This window comes from Bombina bombina, chromosome 3 (genome assembly GCF_027579735.1).
Source record: "Bombina bombina isolate aBomBom1 chromosome 3, aBomBom1.pri, whole genome shotgun sequence".
NCBI lineage: Eukaryota > Metazoa > Chordata > Amphibia > Anura > Bombinatoridae > Bombina > Bombina bombina.
Window position 1 is genome coordinate 101,057,530 of NC_069501.1, and position 18,247 is coordinate 101,075,776.

The 18,247-nt window shown below is 37.1% G+C and overlaps 1 protein-coding gene across 1 annotated transcript in view; it reads left to right on the forward strand.

The window, feature by feature from the left end:
• Positions 1-18,247, forward strand: part of HLCS (holocarboxylase synthetase) — a 507,705-nt gene that overhangs the window by 142,263 nt on the left and 347,195 nt on the right. The gene's annotated exons all lie outside the window — the stretch shown is intronic.

Here is an 18,247-nt window from a genome sequence, read left to right on the forward strand (position 1 = left end):
TAGAGACTATTAACCATGGACCACCTCTCTCACCTGAGGTCTTTCAACCAGTGTATACATTTTAATCCCCTCTCTTTTTATCTACCTATTTTCTCACAGCCGGTCAGTTATATTTATCTTGGATAGCTTTAGTACACCCACTTTAACAGTGCATATAGGTAGTGCAATACTCATATAGTTACCAAAGCAACACATTTTCTCTATTTGAATTATTTAAAAAAAGAGAAAGGATGGCCTAACATAATTTAACCACCCTTAACTTTCCAGCTACCGGGTAATCAATCTAGCTAGTGTGTAGAAATAACAACTTATTTAAACAGGAGCCAGCTCTGTCACAAAAACACTCCTTATTACATTCTTCATATATCAAATAGTATATAACTCAGGCTACCCTCACTTCCCCCTTTTCTCCTCTCTTTCTTCTTTATTTTTATACCAAGGTTTTAATGTCCCACACTAAATAGTGCTTAATATGCCAAAAAAGGAGCAGCACACAAAAAGAAAAAAAGAAAAAAGAGTTCTTGGATTGAGAACAGTTGCACAATTTGAATATAGTCCCTTTTGTAATGATGTTGGTGATACTATTTCTGAATCTGTTTAGTCACCACCAAATCCTACAAAGGCTATATCTGTACTTTATATCAATACTTTTATATTGTCACAGGTACATATTCTAGTGCCCTTCTGTAAGTCCCATAGACCCAGCCCATGAACTTTTAGTATACCGTATCTAGCTGATGGCAAAAAGACAGTCTCAGGAGAATATCCCACAGGGTGATGTTTGAGAACAGAGAAACTACTTGAGGTTAGTGGAGATATTGGAGCCGTCTGTGCATAGCTTCTGTATCTAGTCCCTCTATTGCAGGCAACATGACAACGGATTCCTCTCCGGTCCTGTGTCTGCATCGGGGTCTAATGGTGAGGTTGGCGTCTCGTTCAGCTGCTGTCAGAGGCCTAACAAGGGATCACTCTCCGGTCATGGCTCCACACCAGGGTCCGTAGTCGCGTCGGCATTACCTCCTTGCTCCTTCCACACACATGCGTCTGTACCTCCTATGGTTAGCGTATCCTTTTCCGTCTTTCGTCTGCTCTTTAGGCGCCTTTAGCATCTAAGTTCTTCTGGGTCTGGGTGGTAATGTAACCATATGCATAAAAGTGGAAGACAGTATCTGTAGCCTCACTTTGGTTTGTTTAACGTTTGCCAGTCTCTGGTCCGGTCAGATTCGCCTCTGATCGCGGCCTAGGCGAAATGGCTCACTACGGCCTGGATTGGCTTCTTGGTTGGTCCTCTGGACCGCTGTCCTAGGGCACTGATAGTGATTACCTATGCCGGCAACGGACAGTACACCTGGGCGAGAACACTATCGAGCTCTACACGCAGCACGCCGAAGACTTGTGTGCTGCACAGCTCCGCTCACCGGAAGCCAATCAACCGTTTTAGAATATTTAATTATATTTTTTTATTATATTAATGTAATATAATGTAATTTCTTTTAATTTAACATTATTATAAACCATGTTATCTAATACATGTTAATTAAATCTCTGAAAACATTATTATGTTTAAAGTTATTTAAACATTAAAATTAGAAATTAAAATCTGATTTTACCAATACAAAGTCCATTTTCGTTTTTCTCCTTTACACACCCCCTGCAGACCATTTGACTCCTATTCTAAAAACGTGAACTGTTGACACGTCTTACATTGAGCTCTAATCTTGTTAGCTTTTAATTTATAAGACAGTATAACTTTATTAAAGACAGTAATGAATAGGTGGACAAATGGTTAGATTCAAATCATGTATTAATTTATTATAAACATAAAAAAATTAAAAAATATGTTATCCTCACATTCATAAAGTTTTTAATAATACACATAAATATTTTTTACATTTTTTCGTATTTCATTCTCATTTTCCTCACTGTAGAGTAATTGTTTATGAAGCAGGACTTCTAAAAGTTCTCTTTTGTTGACCCAAATCTTTTCATCTGGAACTATAAAAAAACAACAACAAAATATTAATATAAAAATGATAGATGTAAATGTTTTTTATTGCATTTCTAAAAGGAAATAGTAACACATTGGTATTTCAAGAATCAGCAACAGCATTACCAAAGTTTCCAAAATTCACTCAATATTTACATTGATTCAAATAAATCTATTTTTTGATCACTTACTCCAGTCATAATATTGTGAGGAAGCAGAGTCCTCATCTTGCACCTCTTCTGTGCTTCTCTTTTCTTGTGTAGCTGTAAATGGAAACATAATTTTATAATCTTATATTGATTTTGTAACTCTCTTTCTTTCTCTCTCTCTCTCTCTCTCTCTCTCTCTCTTTCTCTCTCTCTCTCTCTCTCTCTCTCTCTCTCTCTCTATATATATATATATATATATATATATTTTATTTCTCTCTATAATTACAATCTTTTTCTGTAAAATCTTTCTCTCTCTCTCTCTCTCTCTCTCTCTCTCTAGATAAAGAGAGATATTTAGGTAATTTTCTATTACCTCTTAATTACTTTACTTAGGTTTAAAACAGTCATAAAAACATCAATTGTGTCTTTGATTTTTGTTTGTAATGATAGTTGATATTATGTTCAACTGTGTTTCATTTGATGTTCCTGTATGCACCTGCTCTTCATCCTGTTCCACCTCGTCCACTATAAAGATTAAATATATATATATCATTTAAAGGAACAGTCTACACCAGAATTTTAATTGTTTTAAAAGATAGATAATCCCTTCATTACCCATTCCCCAGTTTTGCATAACCAACACAGTTATAATAATATACTTTTAACCTCTGTGATTATCTTGTATCTAAGCCTCTGCAAACTGCCCCTTTATATCAGTTCTTTTGACAGACTTGCAGTTTAGCCAATCACTGCCTGCTTCCAGATAACTTCATGTGCACGAGCACAGTGTTATCTATATGAAATACGTGAACTAACACCCTCTAGTGGTCAAAAACTGTTCAAATGCATTCTGAAAAGAGGTGGCCTTCAAGGTCTAAGAAATTAGCATATGAACCTCCTAGATTAAGCTTTCAACTAAGAATACCAAAAGAACAAAGAAAAATTGGTGATAAAAATAAATTGGAAAATGGTTTAAAATTACATGCTCTATCTGAATCATGAAATTTTATTTTGGCCTAGACTGTCCCTTTAATACACACACACACACACACACACACACACACACATATATATATATATATATACACACACACACAGTATATATATATATATATATATATATATATATATATATATATATATATATATATAGATAAAGTGAGAGTTCAATATAGAATGATATAGAAAATGATACAATAATATAGATTATTATTTACGTCATTTTCTATTAACTCTTAATTACTTTACTTAAGTTTTACACATTAATAAAACATGATTTTTGTGTTTGATTTTTGTTTGTAATGATAATTATTATTTGCAAATGTGTTTCACCTGATGTTCCTGAATGCACCTGCTCTTCATCTTGCTCCACCTTGTCCACTTGCTCTAAATCTTCATCCTCTTCAACATCTTGTTCAACAATATTAATAATCTGAACTTCCGCCTCATCTGGATCATCACGAGAATTTTCTTGATTGTTTATATTCTCTTCATGTAATAACATTATTTGTGATATAATTTTCAATTAATTTTAAATATAATCTATATTTAACCATTAAAATTATTAAAAAAAATTAAAATTATCTTGAATGTTGTGAATTTCAACAACTTCTGCATCATTGTTTAATGGCCTCGCCCGACAGTTTTGCCTACTATGTCTTCCTTTAATAAAATATATATTTTTTTAAATTAATTTATTAAATTTAATTTAGGAATTCTATTTTCATTGATTTCCTACCTGTTCTATCATTCCCATCATTGTTCATTAAAACCATGGGCAGTGGATCTGATTCACCCCCAGAACTGGAAGAAGTCGTCTCAATGGGGCAAAGGTACCTGGGCGCTTTTCTTGTTTTGACTTAAAAAAAAAATAAAAAAAATTACAAACACTATTAAAATTAATAATTTTATGATTTTTAATATTTTATTTTAATAAATATATTTTTAAGTGCATTAACTAAATGGCTTGTCTTGAAATAGAGCAATTACTTTGATTCAATCCAAACGTCTATTGTTACAAGACTAATCTGTTAATCCTATTACTGTCTAAATTTTTGGGCAGATTAAGACAATTACACAATAGATTGCTTATATGTATACATAGTTCAATGGATACATTTTGAACAGTGAAAAAAAAATTACAAGACACAGACTTAATTTTGTTATTTAGTGACATAAGGCATTTATTATTCAGTAGTAAAGAAGAAAATAACTACTTGAATATCTAAAAAGCATCATTCTTATTGATAATAACAATAATATAAAATAAAAACTAATTCATGAAGTCTCAATTTATTCTATTAATAAGCAACGTTAATATTGTATCGTGCTTACATTTTTTCAGGTAACTCCTGATCAAAGTGCGCAGTTTAGATTGCCTCCTGTGCAAATCATTGTATCTTTTCAGTCATTGCTTTCTTGTACGATTTTGACCAGAGACTCTCCTCACTCGACGCATCATCTCACAAAGAATCCCATTTCTTCTGTCCTGCTCCAAAGTGAAAATACCCTTTCTTTTTTAGGGAAATATTTCTATATTGTATAAGAAATTATTAGTAATTCTCCAGTTGAGAACTTTTTTGAACTTGCCATTTTCAAATGATCTATCTATGCTTCTAAACTGTCCTCACTCACGCAACTAATTTTGTTTATAAAATGCACAATTTTGAGAACCAATGCATATCTTTTTTAATATATATATATATATATATTTTTTTTATTGGTTTACTCATTAACTTCTAAATAAATATACATTGTATTATAATTCTTTTTCTAACTAACATGTAATGTATCTTTATTTTGATAACATTTTAATAAAAAGATAAATTTTTTAGAACTGCGCAACAAAAGTACTATTTTTTGTAAACATTAACAAATGGAATATATGTAACTGTTACTAATTTAAAAAAAAAAGTTTTATTGATTTTTCAAAATTTTTATAAAATTAATAAATTAAATATTAATCATAATTAAGATTGTTTCTTTACAGTTACTAATGTATTTCTAAATTACATGTCCCCAATAAAACACTTGACTCCAATAAAATGGAAAACACTGTATTCAATGTAATAGAAAATGCGACATAGGGATCTTTCGAGAACAAAATTTATCTGTATACGCCCCTTTTCAACAACTAAATAGATACATTGGTTTGAAACCGTTATAAAGCAAACTTTATTTTGTGTCACAACTTTAGTTATTTTTTGCGCACTTTAATAGCTCAATTTTACAATGGCATCTGCCCAAGCTAGAAAGACCAAAAGTGGGAGAAGTATAATGTTTACGCATCGGCAGAATTGCATTTTGGTAGAATTGGTTATCGAACATTATGATGAAATTATTGGGTACCAAGCAAGAACGGTAAATCCGCAGAGAAAGAGAGAAATTTGGTCCCAAATAAGTCGATCAGTTTCTGTAGATGGAAGTTTTCCGAAGGATGTAATGGCCTGTCGGAAGAGGGTAACCGATATTAGAAAAATCATTTAGAAAAAGGTTTGCAGAGAAAAGCAATCTGTTAAAGGAAGCGTTGGGGGCCCCGGATATAGGGCAGAATTAACGGACTTTGAACAGCTGCTTTATGCAAGGATGGGTGATGCTGTTGTGGTTGGCCTGGATGTTCCCTCAGACACTATGGATTTTAGAGGTCAGTTAATAATATTGTTAGTTTTATTTTTAATTTTTTTATTATTGTTTAATTTTTTCATTTTAATACATGTATATTTCTATACATTAGAGCAACATGATGAGGGACGTGAGGAAGAGGAGGTAGATGCACAGGAGGATCAACCTTTTGTTTGAAAACACCTCACAAGAGCCACAACCATCCACCTCACATGAAATAGCACAAAGAGAAGAAGGTGTCAGTAAGTAAATGTTCATTTATTATTATACATTTTTTTTATTATAGTTTTTGTAGATGATAGCAATGAAACTATTGACTATTTAAAATGTTGGTAAATAATTATTAGTATTAGAAAAATTAGATTAACCGTATTAAAGTTTAAATGGAAGAAGATTGTTAGAATAATCCAATGGCTGAGTAAATTCCAAAAATAAAGGATCTTTGAATTATAATATCTATAACAAATAATAATTTTGAATAATAAACATTTGTAATTGTTGTGTTATCAAACAATATTAATTGCAATACACTTTTTGAATAACAATTGATTTAATGTTTGTGATATGTACTAAATGAAAGTACATATTGTAAATGAATGTTACTTAAATTTCAATTGTAATGTATATGGTTTGATAACAAATTGTAGATATATTTTCTTGTATGTAAAAAATAATGTTATAGTAACATACAAGGTTTATTTATAATATTTGATTCTTTTTTTTAGGCAATCATAGTGAATACTTTGATATTGTAATGTTATATGTAGGAACTGAAGTTACAGGCCTAGAGCGGTGATGTTGCAATTTAAATTAAACAATCTTTATAGGTACATTATAAATGTACATTTAAAACTAGATTGTGCATCATGTTTAATATTTTTTTATTTTAAAAATAACTACTTTAAAAATTCAACATTACAGCTTTACAGGCTTTTAAATTGACATAAAAGACATTCGCCTAGATTTAGAGTTCTGTGTTAGCCGTCAAACCCAGCGTTAAGGGGTCCTAACGCTGCTTTTTACCGCCCGCTGGTATTTAGAGTCAGTCAGGAAAGGGTCTAACGCTCACTTTCCAGCCGCAACTTTTCCATACCGCAGATCCCCTCACGCCAATTACGTATCCTATCTTTTCAATGGGATCTTCCTAACGCCGCTATTTAGAGTCTTGGCTGAAGTGAGCGGTACACCCTCTACCGACAAGACTCCAGCCGCAGAAAAAAGTCTGTAGTTAAGAGCTTTCTGGGCTAACGCCGGTTTATAAAGCTCTTAACTACTGTGCTCTAAAGTACACTAACAACCATAAACTACCTATGTACCCCTAAACCGAGGTCCCCCCACATCGCCGCCACTCTAATAATTTTTTTTAACCCCTAATCTGCCGACCGCACACCGCCGCCACCTACATTATTCCTATGAACCCCTAATCTGCTGCCCCTAACATCGCCGTCCCCTTCATAATATTTATTAACCCCTAATCTGCCCCCCCAACGTCGCCGCTATTTTACCTACACTTATTAACCCCTAATCTGCCGACCGGACCTCGCCGCCACTATAATAAATGTATTAACCCCTAAACCTCCTCACTCCCGCCTCGCAAACCCTATAATAAATAGTATTAACCCCTAATCTGCCCTCCCTAACATCTGCGACACCTAACTTCAAGTATTAATCCCTAATCTGCCGACCGGACCTCGCCGCTACTCTAATAAATGTATTAACCCCTAAAGTCTAACCCTAACACCCCCCTAAGTTAAATGTAATTTTATTCTAACAAAATAAATTAAATCTTATTAAAAAAAATAATCCTATTTAAAGCTAAATACTTACCTGTAAAATAAACCCTAATATAGCTACAATATAAATAATAATTACATTGTAGCTATTTTAGGATTTATATTTATTTTACAGGCAACTTTGTATTTATTTTAACTAGGTACAATAGCTATTAAATAGTTATTTACTATTTAATAGCTACCTAGTTAAAATAATTACAAAATTACCTGTAAAATAAATCCTACCCTAAGTTACAATTAAACCTAACACTACACTATCAATAAATTAATTAACTAAACTACCTACAATTACCTACAATTAAATCAACTAAACTAAATTACAAAAACAAACACTAAATTACAAAAAAAAAGATTACAAGAATTTTAAACTAATTACACCTACTCTAAACCCCCTAAAAAAATAACAAAGCCCCCCAAAATAAAAAAATGCCCTACCCTATTCTAAAATAAAAAGTTAACAGCTCTATTACCTTACCAGCCCTTAAAAGGGCTTTTTGCGGGGCATGCCCCAAAGAAAACAGCTCTTTTGCCTGTAAAAAAAACATACAATGCCCCCCATCATTACAACCCACCACCCACATACCCCTAATCTAACCCACCCAAACCCCCCTTAAAAAACTTAACACTAAGCCCCTGAAGATCTTCCTACCTTGTCTTCACCCAGCCGGGTACCATCCGATCCGTCCAGAAGAGGGTCCGAAGTCTTCATCCTATCCGGCCAGAAGAGGTCCTCCAGAGGGTCCGAAGTTTTCATCCAGGCGGCATCTTCTATCTTCTTCCATCCGGAGCGGGTCCATCTTGAAGCAGCCGGCGCGGATCCATCCTCTTCTTCCGCCGTCCTAACACCGAATGAAGGTTCCTTTAAATGACGTCATCCAAGATGGCGTCCCTCGAATTCCGATTGGCTGATAGGATTCTATCAGCCAATTGGAATTAAGGTAGGAAAAATCTGATTGGCTGATTGAATCAGCCAATCATATTCAAGTTCAATCGGATTGGCTGATCCAATCAGCCAATCAGATTGAGCTCGCATTCTATTGGCTGTTCCGGGATGGTACCCGGCTGGGTGAAGACAAGGTAGGAAGATCTTCAGGGGCTTAGTGTTAGGTTTTTTAAGGGGGGTTTGGGTGGGTTAGATTAGGGGTATGTGGGTGGTGGGTTGTAATGTTGGGGGGGTATTGTATGTTTTTTTACAGGCAAAAAAGCTGATTTCTTTGGGGCATGCCCTGCAAAAAGCCCTTTTAAGGGCTGGTAAGGTAATAGAGCTGTTAACTTTTTATTTTAGAATAGGGTAGGGCATTTTTTTATTTTTGGGGCTTTGTTATTTTTTTAGGGGGCTTAGAGTAGGTGTAATTAGTTTAAAATTCTTGTAATCTTTTTTTTTTTTTGTAATTTAGTGTTGTTTTTTTTTGTAATTTAGTTTAGTTGATTTAATTGTAGGTAGTTTAGTTAATTAATTTATTGATAGTGTAGTGTTAGGTTTAATTGTAACTTAGGTTAGGATTTATTTTACAGGTAATTTTGTAATTATTTTCACTAGGTAGCTATTAAATAGTAAATAACTATTTAATAGCTATTGTACCTAGTTAAAATAAATACAAAGTTGCCTGTAAAATAAATATAAATCCTAAAATAGCTACAATGTAATTATTATTTATATTGTAGCTATATTAGGGTTTATTTTACAGGTAAGTATTTAGCTTTAAATAGGATTAATTTTTTTTAATAAGATTTAATTTATTTAGTTAGAATAAAATTATATTTAACTTAGGGGGGTGTTAGGGTTAGACTTAGCTTTAGGGGTTAATACATTTATTAGAGTAGCGGCGAAGTCCGGTCGGCAGATTAGGGGTTAATACTTGAAGTTAGGTATCGCAGATGTTAGGTAGCGCAGATTAGGGGTTAATGCTATTTATTATAGGGTTTGTGAGGCGGGAGTGAGGCGGTTTAGGGGTTAATACATTTATTATAGTGGCGGCGAGGTCCGGTCGGCAGATTAGGGGTTAATAAGTGTAGGTAAGGTAGCGGCGACGTTGGGGCGGCAGATTAGTGGTTAATAAATATAATATAGGGGTCGGCGATGTTGTGGGCAGCAGATTAGGGGTGCATAGGTAGAAAGTGTTTCCCCATAGGAAACAATGGGGCTGCGTTAGGAGCGTAACGCTGCTATTTTGCAGGTGTTAGGTTTTTTTTCAGCCTAAACTGTCCCATTGTTTCCTATGGGGGAATCGTGCACGAGCACGTTTTTCCAGCTAGCCGCTACCGTATGCAACGCTGGTATTGAGAGTTGAAGTGGCAGTAAATATGCCTCTACGCTCCCTTTTTGGAGCCTAACGCAGCCCTTCAGAGAACTCTCAATACCAGCGTTATTTAAAAGGTGCGGGGGGAAAAAAACACGCGTAGCTAACGCACCCCTTTGGCCGCAAAACTCTAAATCTAGCCGATTATGTTTCTATGTTCATATATCAAATATCATTGAAAGAAAGAATATAACAACTACATGTTAGCCATATTTAAGATTTATATTCTATTTTTTTAAACATCACGAAACTCTATTTCTTTCATGTAATTAGCAAGAGTCCATGAGCTAGTGACGTATGGGATATACATTCCTACCAGGAGGGGCAAAGTTTCCCAAACCTCAAAATGCCTATAAATACACCCCTCACCACACCCACAAATCAGTTTTTACAAACTTTGCCTCCTGTGGAGGTGGTGAAGTAAGTTTGTGCTAGATTCTTCGTTGATATGCGCTCCGCAGCAGGTTGGAGCCCGGTTTTCCTCTCAGCGTGCAGTGAATGTCAGAGGGATGTGAAGAGAGTATTGCCTATTTGAATTCAATGATCTCCTTCTACGGGGTCTATTTCATAGGTTCTCTGTTATCGGTCGTAGAGATTCATCTCTTACCTCCCTTTTCAGATCGACGATATACTCTTATATATACCATTACCTCTACTGATTCTCGTTTCAGTACTGGTTTGGCTTTCTACTACTTGTAGATGAGTGTCCTGGGGTAAGTAAGTCTTATTTTCTGTGACACTCTAAGCTATGGTTGGGCACTTTTATATAAAGTTCTAAATATATGTGTTTAAACATTTATTTGCCTTGATTCAGGATGTTCAACGTTCCTTATTTCAGACAGTCAGTTTCATATTTGGGATAATGCATATGAATAAATCATTTTTTTCTTACCTTAAAATTTGACTTTTATCCTGTGGGCTGTTAGGCTCGCGGGGGCTGAAAATGCTTCATTTTATTGCGTCATTCTTGGCGCAAAATTTTTTTTTGTCATTTCCGGCGTCATACGTGTCGCCGGAAGTTGCGTCATTTTTTGGACGTTTTTGCGCCAAAAATGTCGGCGTTACCGGATGTGGCGCCATTTTGGCGCCAAAAGCATTTAGGCGCCAAATAATGTGGGTGGATTTTTTGGCGCTAAAAAATTTGAGCGTCATTGTTGTCTCCACAATATTTAAGTCTCATTATTTATTGCTTCTGGTTGCTAGAAGCTTGTTCATTGTCATTTTTTTCCCATTCCTGAAACTGTCATTTAAGGAATTTGATCATTTTTGCTTTATATGTTGTTTTTTTCTATTACATATTGCAAGATGTCTCAGATTGTCCCTGAATCAGAAGCCACTTCTGGAAAAACGCTTAACTGAGTTTCAGTTCTACCAAAGCTAAGTTCATTTATTTTAAATGTTATAAATGTTTATCTTTAGCTATGGTTTGTAATAAGGTATTATGATATACTTTTACATGCAGAATCCATTAGTGTTTATGCTTTATATATTTCCATTCTTACATTTTATGTACAAGAAATATTTAGAAGATTTATAAGAAATATTTTCTGATTCTATTTTAAAGGCTTTGTCTGACTTTGTGCCTTCTAATAAAATTTTTAGGTCTTTTTCACTTCTTTTTTAATTATTGAAGTTTCAAATGACCAACAACATACTGATTTATCCTTCTCTGATGATGTTTTTTTCTCTTTCAGAAATTTTCTTCATCAGATATTGACACTAACAAATCTACTTTTTTATTATTTTTCTATTATTAAAGTACATTTGTTCTTTGTTGAAAAGGTGTTGATTATTTTGGATATTAAGGTAACTAGTTCTTTAAGACTAGCTGACACTATTTCTGCCTATTTATTTCTTCTGTGTTTTCAGAGGTTTTCTTTCCAATTCCCCATTCTAGGGAATGGAATAGGCTGAGAATTTTCTTTTATTCCTTTTTCAAAGGTTTTAAACTATATTCTTTGCCATCAGTTAAATTCAATTTGGAGGGTTCTCCAATTTATTGGGGCTATCTCTACTTCTACTAATTATGCTATTGTTTCTATAGCAAAATAGTATTTATTTTCCTTTAGATAGTTGTATCTTATTTATGGAAAATTATTTAGTTTCAGGTACTTTTCTTGATCCTGTGATTTATTTGGTTATTGCAATTGCTTCATTTTTTTCTGTTTACTTTAAGATCAAGTATCAGATTATGATTTATTTTAGCATTGTTAAAGGACAACATTTACTAGACTAGGTGCTGTTGCATTTGTCTTGTTGTTTTGCATTTATTGATTATGCAAGTCCACTGTATTGACTGGTCCTTTAAACTGGACTATCATGCTAATAATTCCATTTGTGTCTTCATTTTATTGAATATTTTCGCAAATGAGGGTTAATCTATGTCTTTAGCTATTTTAGCTAGAAGAATTTTGTTCTAAGATAATCAATTATTTGTTTTTATAATTGGATTCAATTCTTAACTGTTACTCTGGGCTTCAAGATTGAGTTCTAAGACTAAAACTTTAAGCTTATACTAGTTTAATTGTTCTTATTAAGGAACGACTTCCTGAGTTCTTTCCCAAGTAACATGTTTGTAATTGGGGTTCGAAATCAGCTCCCTAATACTGCTATGTACGTGCCGTATTCCAGCTTGGCTGGTAAGGGGCAGGTTAAGACTTCTTTGAAAATTATTTGGTTCTATTTTGTCCAAATTTCTTTGATTTTATTTCAGTAAGGCTAACACTTTCTTTAAGTGTGTTTCTGTCCTATATATTCTGGGTACTGTTAATGCATGGCTGGGCACCCATGGGGTTCAAGCGCTGCTCAGACCTGGAATCTTCTGGGGTATTTCTTCCAGTTCCTTTTTTTAGGAACCGGGTTTGGAGTTTTATTCAAACTATTTTGCCTTTTTATGGTCATTGATAGCATTATTTGTTTTCATTAGATACAATAAATGCATATTTTCATTTTTCTGTTTTCATTCAGATTATTTTCTGAGGATGCGGAATCTCATATGATTCACTTGCTCTTCAGGACTTAGTTAGAGGATCTTTTTTTCGAAAGCTCTTGATTCCTCACACAAGGGTCACCTTTTTTTTTAGGTTTCCAGAAAGTTTGTGTCACTGTCTTTGTCTCTATCAGACAAGGGATAATTCTATTGGGTTCCGTCTGTCGGTACCTTTAGTCTCTATTATTCCTTCAGTTGCATAGAAGTTTTAGGTCTTATGGCCTCGGCATTGGATTCAATTCCCTTTGCTCATTTTCACTAGAAAGAACCTTTCCAGTCTTTTATGAGTGTTGTTTCTTCTAGAATATGGTTGGAGGATCAATTTACCAATCAGTTCGTTGATTCCTCAGACAAGGGTAACCTTTTTTAGGTTTCCTGATAGATTCAGTGTCCTTGACTCTGTCTCTGATGGACAAGAGACGTCTGAAATTGGTTTCAGCTTGTCGAAACCTTCAGTCTCAATCTTTCCCTTCGGTAGCCTTATGCATGGAAATTCTAGGTCTTATGACTGCTGCATTGGACGCGGTTCCCTTTGCTCGTTTTCACATGCGACCTCTTCAGCTCTGTATGCTGAACCAGTGGTGCAGGGATTATACAAAGATATCTCAATTAATATCTTTAAAACCGATTGTTCGACACTTTCTGACGTGGTGGACAGACCACCATCGTTTAATTCAGGGGGCTTCTTTTGTTCTTCCAACCTGGACTGGGATTTCAACAGATGCAAGTCTGACAGGTTGGGGAGCTGTTTGGGGGTCTCTGACAGCACAAGGGGTTTGGGAATCTCAGGAGGTGAGATTACCAATCAATATTTTGGAACTCCGTGCAATTTTCAGAGCTCTTCAGTCATGGCCTCTTCTAAAGAGAGAGTCGTTCATTTGTTTTCAGACGGACAATGTCACAACTGTGGCATATGTCAATCATCAAGGAGGGACTCACAGTCCTATGGCTATGAAAGAAGTATCTCGAATTATGGTTTGGGCGGAATCCAGCTCCTGTCTAATTTCTGCGGTTCATATCCCAGGTATAGACAATTGGGAAGCGGATTATCTCAGTCACCAAACGTTACATCCGGGCGAATGGTCTCTTCACCCAGAGGTATTTCTTCAGATTATTCAAATGTGGGGACTTCCAGAAATAGATCTGATGGCTTCTCATCTAAACAAGAAGCTTCCCAGGTATCTGTCCAGATCCAGGGATCCTCAGGCGGAGGCAGTGGATGCATTGTCACTTCCTTGGAAGTATCATCCTGCCTATATCTTTCCACCTCTAGTTCTTTTTCCAAGAGTAATTTCCAAGATTCTAAGGGGTGCTCGTCTGTTCTGCTGGTGGCTCCAGCATGGCCTCACAGGTTTTGGTATGCGGATCTTGTCCGGATGGCCACTTGCCAACCGTGGACTCTTCCGTTAAGACCAGACCTTCTATCACAAGGTCCTTTTCTCCAACATAGGTGTGTCCGGTCCACGGCGTCATCCTTACTTGTGGGATATTCTCTTCCCCAACAGGAAATGGCAAAGAGCCCAGCAAAGCTGGTCACATGATCCCTCCTAGGCTCCGCCTACCCCAGTCATTCTCTTTGCCGTTGTACAGGCAACATCTCCACGGAGATGGCTTAGAGTTTTTTAGTGTTTAACTGTAGTTTTTATTATTCAATCAAGAGTTTGTTATTTTGAAATAGTGCTGGTATGTACTATTTACTCAGAAACAGAAAAGAGATGAAGATTTCTGTTTGTATGAGGAAAATGATTTTAGCAACCGTCACTAAAATCCATGGCTGTTCCACACAGGACTGTTGAGAGCAATTAACTTCAGTTGGGGGAACAGTGAGCAGTCTCTTGCTGCTTGAGGTATGACACATTCTAACAAGACGATGTAATGCTGGAAGCTGTCATTTTCCCTATGGGATCCGGTAAGCCATGTTTATTACGATCGTAAATAAGGGCTTCACAAGGGCTTATTAAGACTGTAGACTTTTTCTGGGCTAAATCGATTCATTATTAACACATATTTAGCCTTGAGGAATCATTTTATTTGGGTATTTTGATATAATAATATCGGCAGGCACTGTTTTAGACACCTTATTCTTTAGGGGCTTTCCCAAAGCATAGGCAGAGCCTCATTTTCGCGCCGGTGTTGCGCACTTGTTTTTGAGAGGCATGGCATGCAGTCGCATGTGAGAGGAGCTCTGATACTTAGAAAAGACTTTCTGAAGGCGTCATTTGGTATCGTATTCCCCTTTGGGCTTGGTTGGGTCTCAGCAAAGCAGATACCAGGGACTGTAAAGGGGTTAAAGTTCAAAACGGCTCCGGTTCCGTTATTTTAAGGGTTAAAGCTTCCAAATTTGGTGTGCAATACTTTTAAGGCTTTAAGACACTGTGGTGAAAATTTGGTGAATTTTGAACAATTCCTTCATGTTTTTTCGCAATTGCAGTAATAAAGTGTGTTCAGTTTAAAATTTAAAGTGACAGTAACGGTTTTATTTTAAAACGTTTTTTGTACTTTGTTATCAAGTTTATGCCTGTTTAACATGTCTGAACTACCAGATAGACTGTGTTCTGAATGTGGGGAAGCCAGAATTCCTATTCATTTAAATAAATGTGATTTATGTGACAATGACAATGATGCCCAAGATGATTCCTCAAGCGAGGGGAGTAAGCATGGTACTGCATCATTCCCTCCTTCGTCTACTCGAGTCTTGCCCACTCAGGAGGCCCCTAGTACATCTAGCGCGCCAATACTCCTTACTATGCAACAATTAACGGCTGTAATGGATAATTCTGTCAAAAACATTTTAGCCAAAATGAACACTTATCAGCGTAAGCGCGACTGCTCTGTTTTAGATACTGAAGAGCATGACGACGCTGATAATAATGTTTCTGAAGGGCCCCTAACCCAGTCTGATGGGGCCAGGGAGGTTTTGTCTGAGGGAGAAATTACTGATTCAGGGAACATTTCTCAACAAGCTGAACCTGATGTGATTACATTTAAATTTAAGTTGGAACATCTCCGCATTCTGCTTAAGGAGGTATTATCCACTCTGGATGATTGTGACAAGTTGGTCATCCCAGAGAAACTATGTAAAATGGACAAGTTCCTAGAGGTGCCGGGGCTCCCAGAAGCTTTTCCTATACCCAAGCGGGTGGCGGACATTGTTAATAAAGAATGGGAAAGGCCCGGTATTCCTTTCGTCCCTCCCCCCATATTTAAAAAATTGTTTCCTATGGTCGACCCCAGAAAGGACTTATGGCAGACAGTCCCCAAGGTCGAGGGAGCGGTTTCCACTTTAAACAAACGCACCACTATACCCATAGAGGATAGTTGTGCTTTCTAAGATCCTATGGATAAAAAATTAGAAGGTTTGCTTAAAAAGATGTTACCTTCTACAACCAATTTCATGCGTTGTCCCTGTCGCTACAGCCGCATGTTTCTGGTTCGATGAGCTGATAAAGGCGGTCGATAGTGATTCTCCTCCTTATGAGGAGATTATGGACAGAATCAATGCTCTCAAATTGGCTAATTCTTTTACCCTAGACGCCACTTTGCAATTGGCTAGGTTAGCGGCTAAGAATTCTGGGTTTGCTATTGTGGCGCGCAGAGCGCTTTGGTTGAAATCTTGGTCGGCTGATGCGTCTTCCAAGAACAAGCTACTTAACATTCCTTTCAAGGGGAAAACGCTGTTTGGCCCTGACTTGAAAGAGATTATCTCTGATATCACTGGGGGTAAGGGCCACGCCCTTCCTCAGGATCGGCCTTTCAAGGCAAAAAATAAACCTAATTTTCGTCCCTTTCGTAGAAACGGACCAGCCCAAAGTGCTACGTCCTCTAAGCAAGAGGGTAATACTTCTCAAGCCAAGCCAGCTTGGAGACCAATGCAAGGCTGGAACAAGGGAAAGCAGGCCAAGAAACCTGCCACTGCTACCAAGACAGCATGAAATGTTGGCCCCCGATCCGGGACCGGATCTGGTGGGGGGCAGACTCTCTCTCTTCGCTCAGGCTTGGGCAAGAGATGTTCTGGATCCTTGGGCGCTAGAAATAGTCTCCCAAGGTTATCTTCTGGAATTCAAGGGGCTTCCCCCAAGGGGGAGGTTCCACAGGTCTCAGTTGTCTTCAGACCACATAAAAAGACAGGCATTCTTACATTGTGTAGAAGACCTGTTAAAAATGGGAGTGATTCATCCTGTTCCATTAAGAGAACAAGGGATGGGGTTCTACTCCAATCTGTTCATAGTTCCCAAAAAAGAGGGAACGTTCAGACCAATCTTAGATCTCAAGATCTTAAACAAGTTTCTCAAGGTTCCATCGTTCAAGATGGAAACCATTCGAACTATTCTTCCTTCCATCCAGGAAGGTCAATTCATGACCACGGTGGATTTAAAGGATGCGTATCTACATATTCCTATCCACAAGGAACATCATCGGTTCCTAAGGTTCGCATTCCTGGACAAGCATTACCAGTTTGTGGCGCTTCCTTTCGGATTAGCCACTGCTCCAAGGATTTTCACAAAGGTACTAGGGTCCCTTCTAGCTGTGCTAAGACCAAGGGGCATTGCTGTAGTACCTTACTTGGACGACATTCTGATTCAAGCGTCGTCCCTTCCTCAAGCAAAGGCTCACACGGACATAGTCCTGGCCTTTCTCAGATCTCACGGATGGAAAGTGAACGTGGAAAAGAGTTCTCTATCTCCGTCAACAAGGGTTCCCTTCTTGGGAACAATAATAGACTCCTTAGAAATGAGGATATTTCTGACAGAGGCCAGAAAAACAAAGCTTCTAGACTCTTGTCGGATACTTCATTCCGTTCCTCTTCCTTCCATAGCTCAGTGCATGGAAGTGATCGGGTTGATGGTAGCGGCAATGGACATAGTTCCTTTTGCGCGCATTCATCTAAGACCATTACAACTGTGCATGCTCAGTCAGTGGAATGGGGATTATACAGACTTGTCTCCGAAGATACAAGTAAATCAGAGGACCAGAGACTCACTCCGTTGGTGGCTGTCCCTGGACAACCTGTCACAAGGGATGACATTCCGCAGACCAGAGTGGGTCATTGTCACGACCGACGTCAGTCTGATGGGCTGGGGCGCGGTCTGGGGATCCCTGAAAGCTCAGGGTCTTTGGTCTCGGGAAGAATCTCTTCTACCGATAAATATTCTGGAACTGAGAGCGATATTCAATGCTCTCAAGGCTTGGCCTCAGCTAGCGAGGGCCAAGTTCATACGGTTTCAATCAGACAACATGACAACTGTTGCGTACATCAACCATCAGGGGGGAACAAGGAGTTCCCTAGCGATGGAAGAAGTGACCAAAATCATTCTATGGGCGGAGTCTCACTCCTGCCACCTGTCCGCTATCCACATCCCAGGAGTGGAAAATTGGGAAGCGGATTTTCTGAGTCGTCAGACATTGCA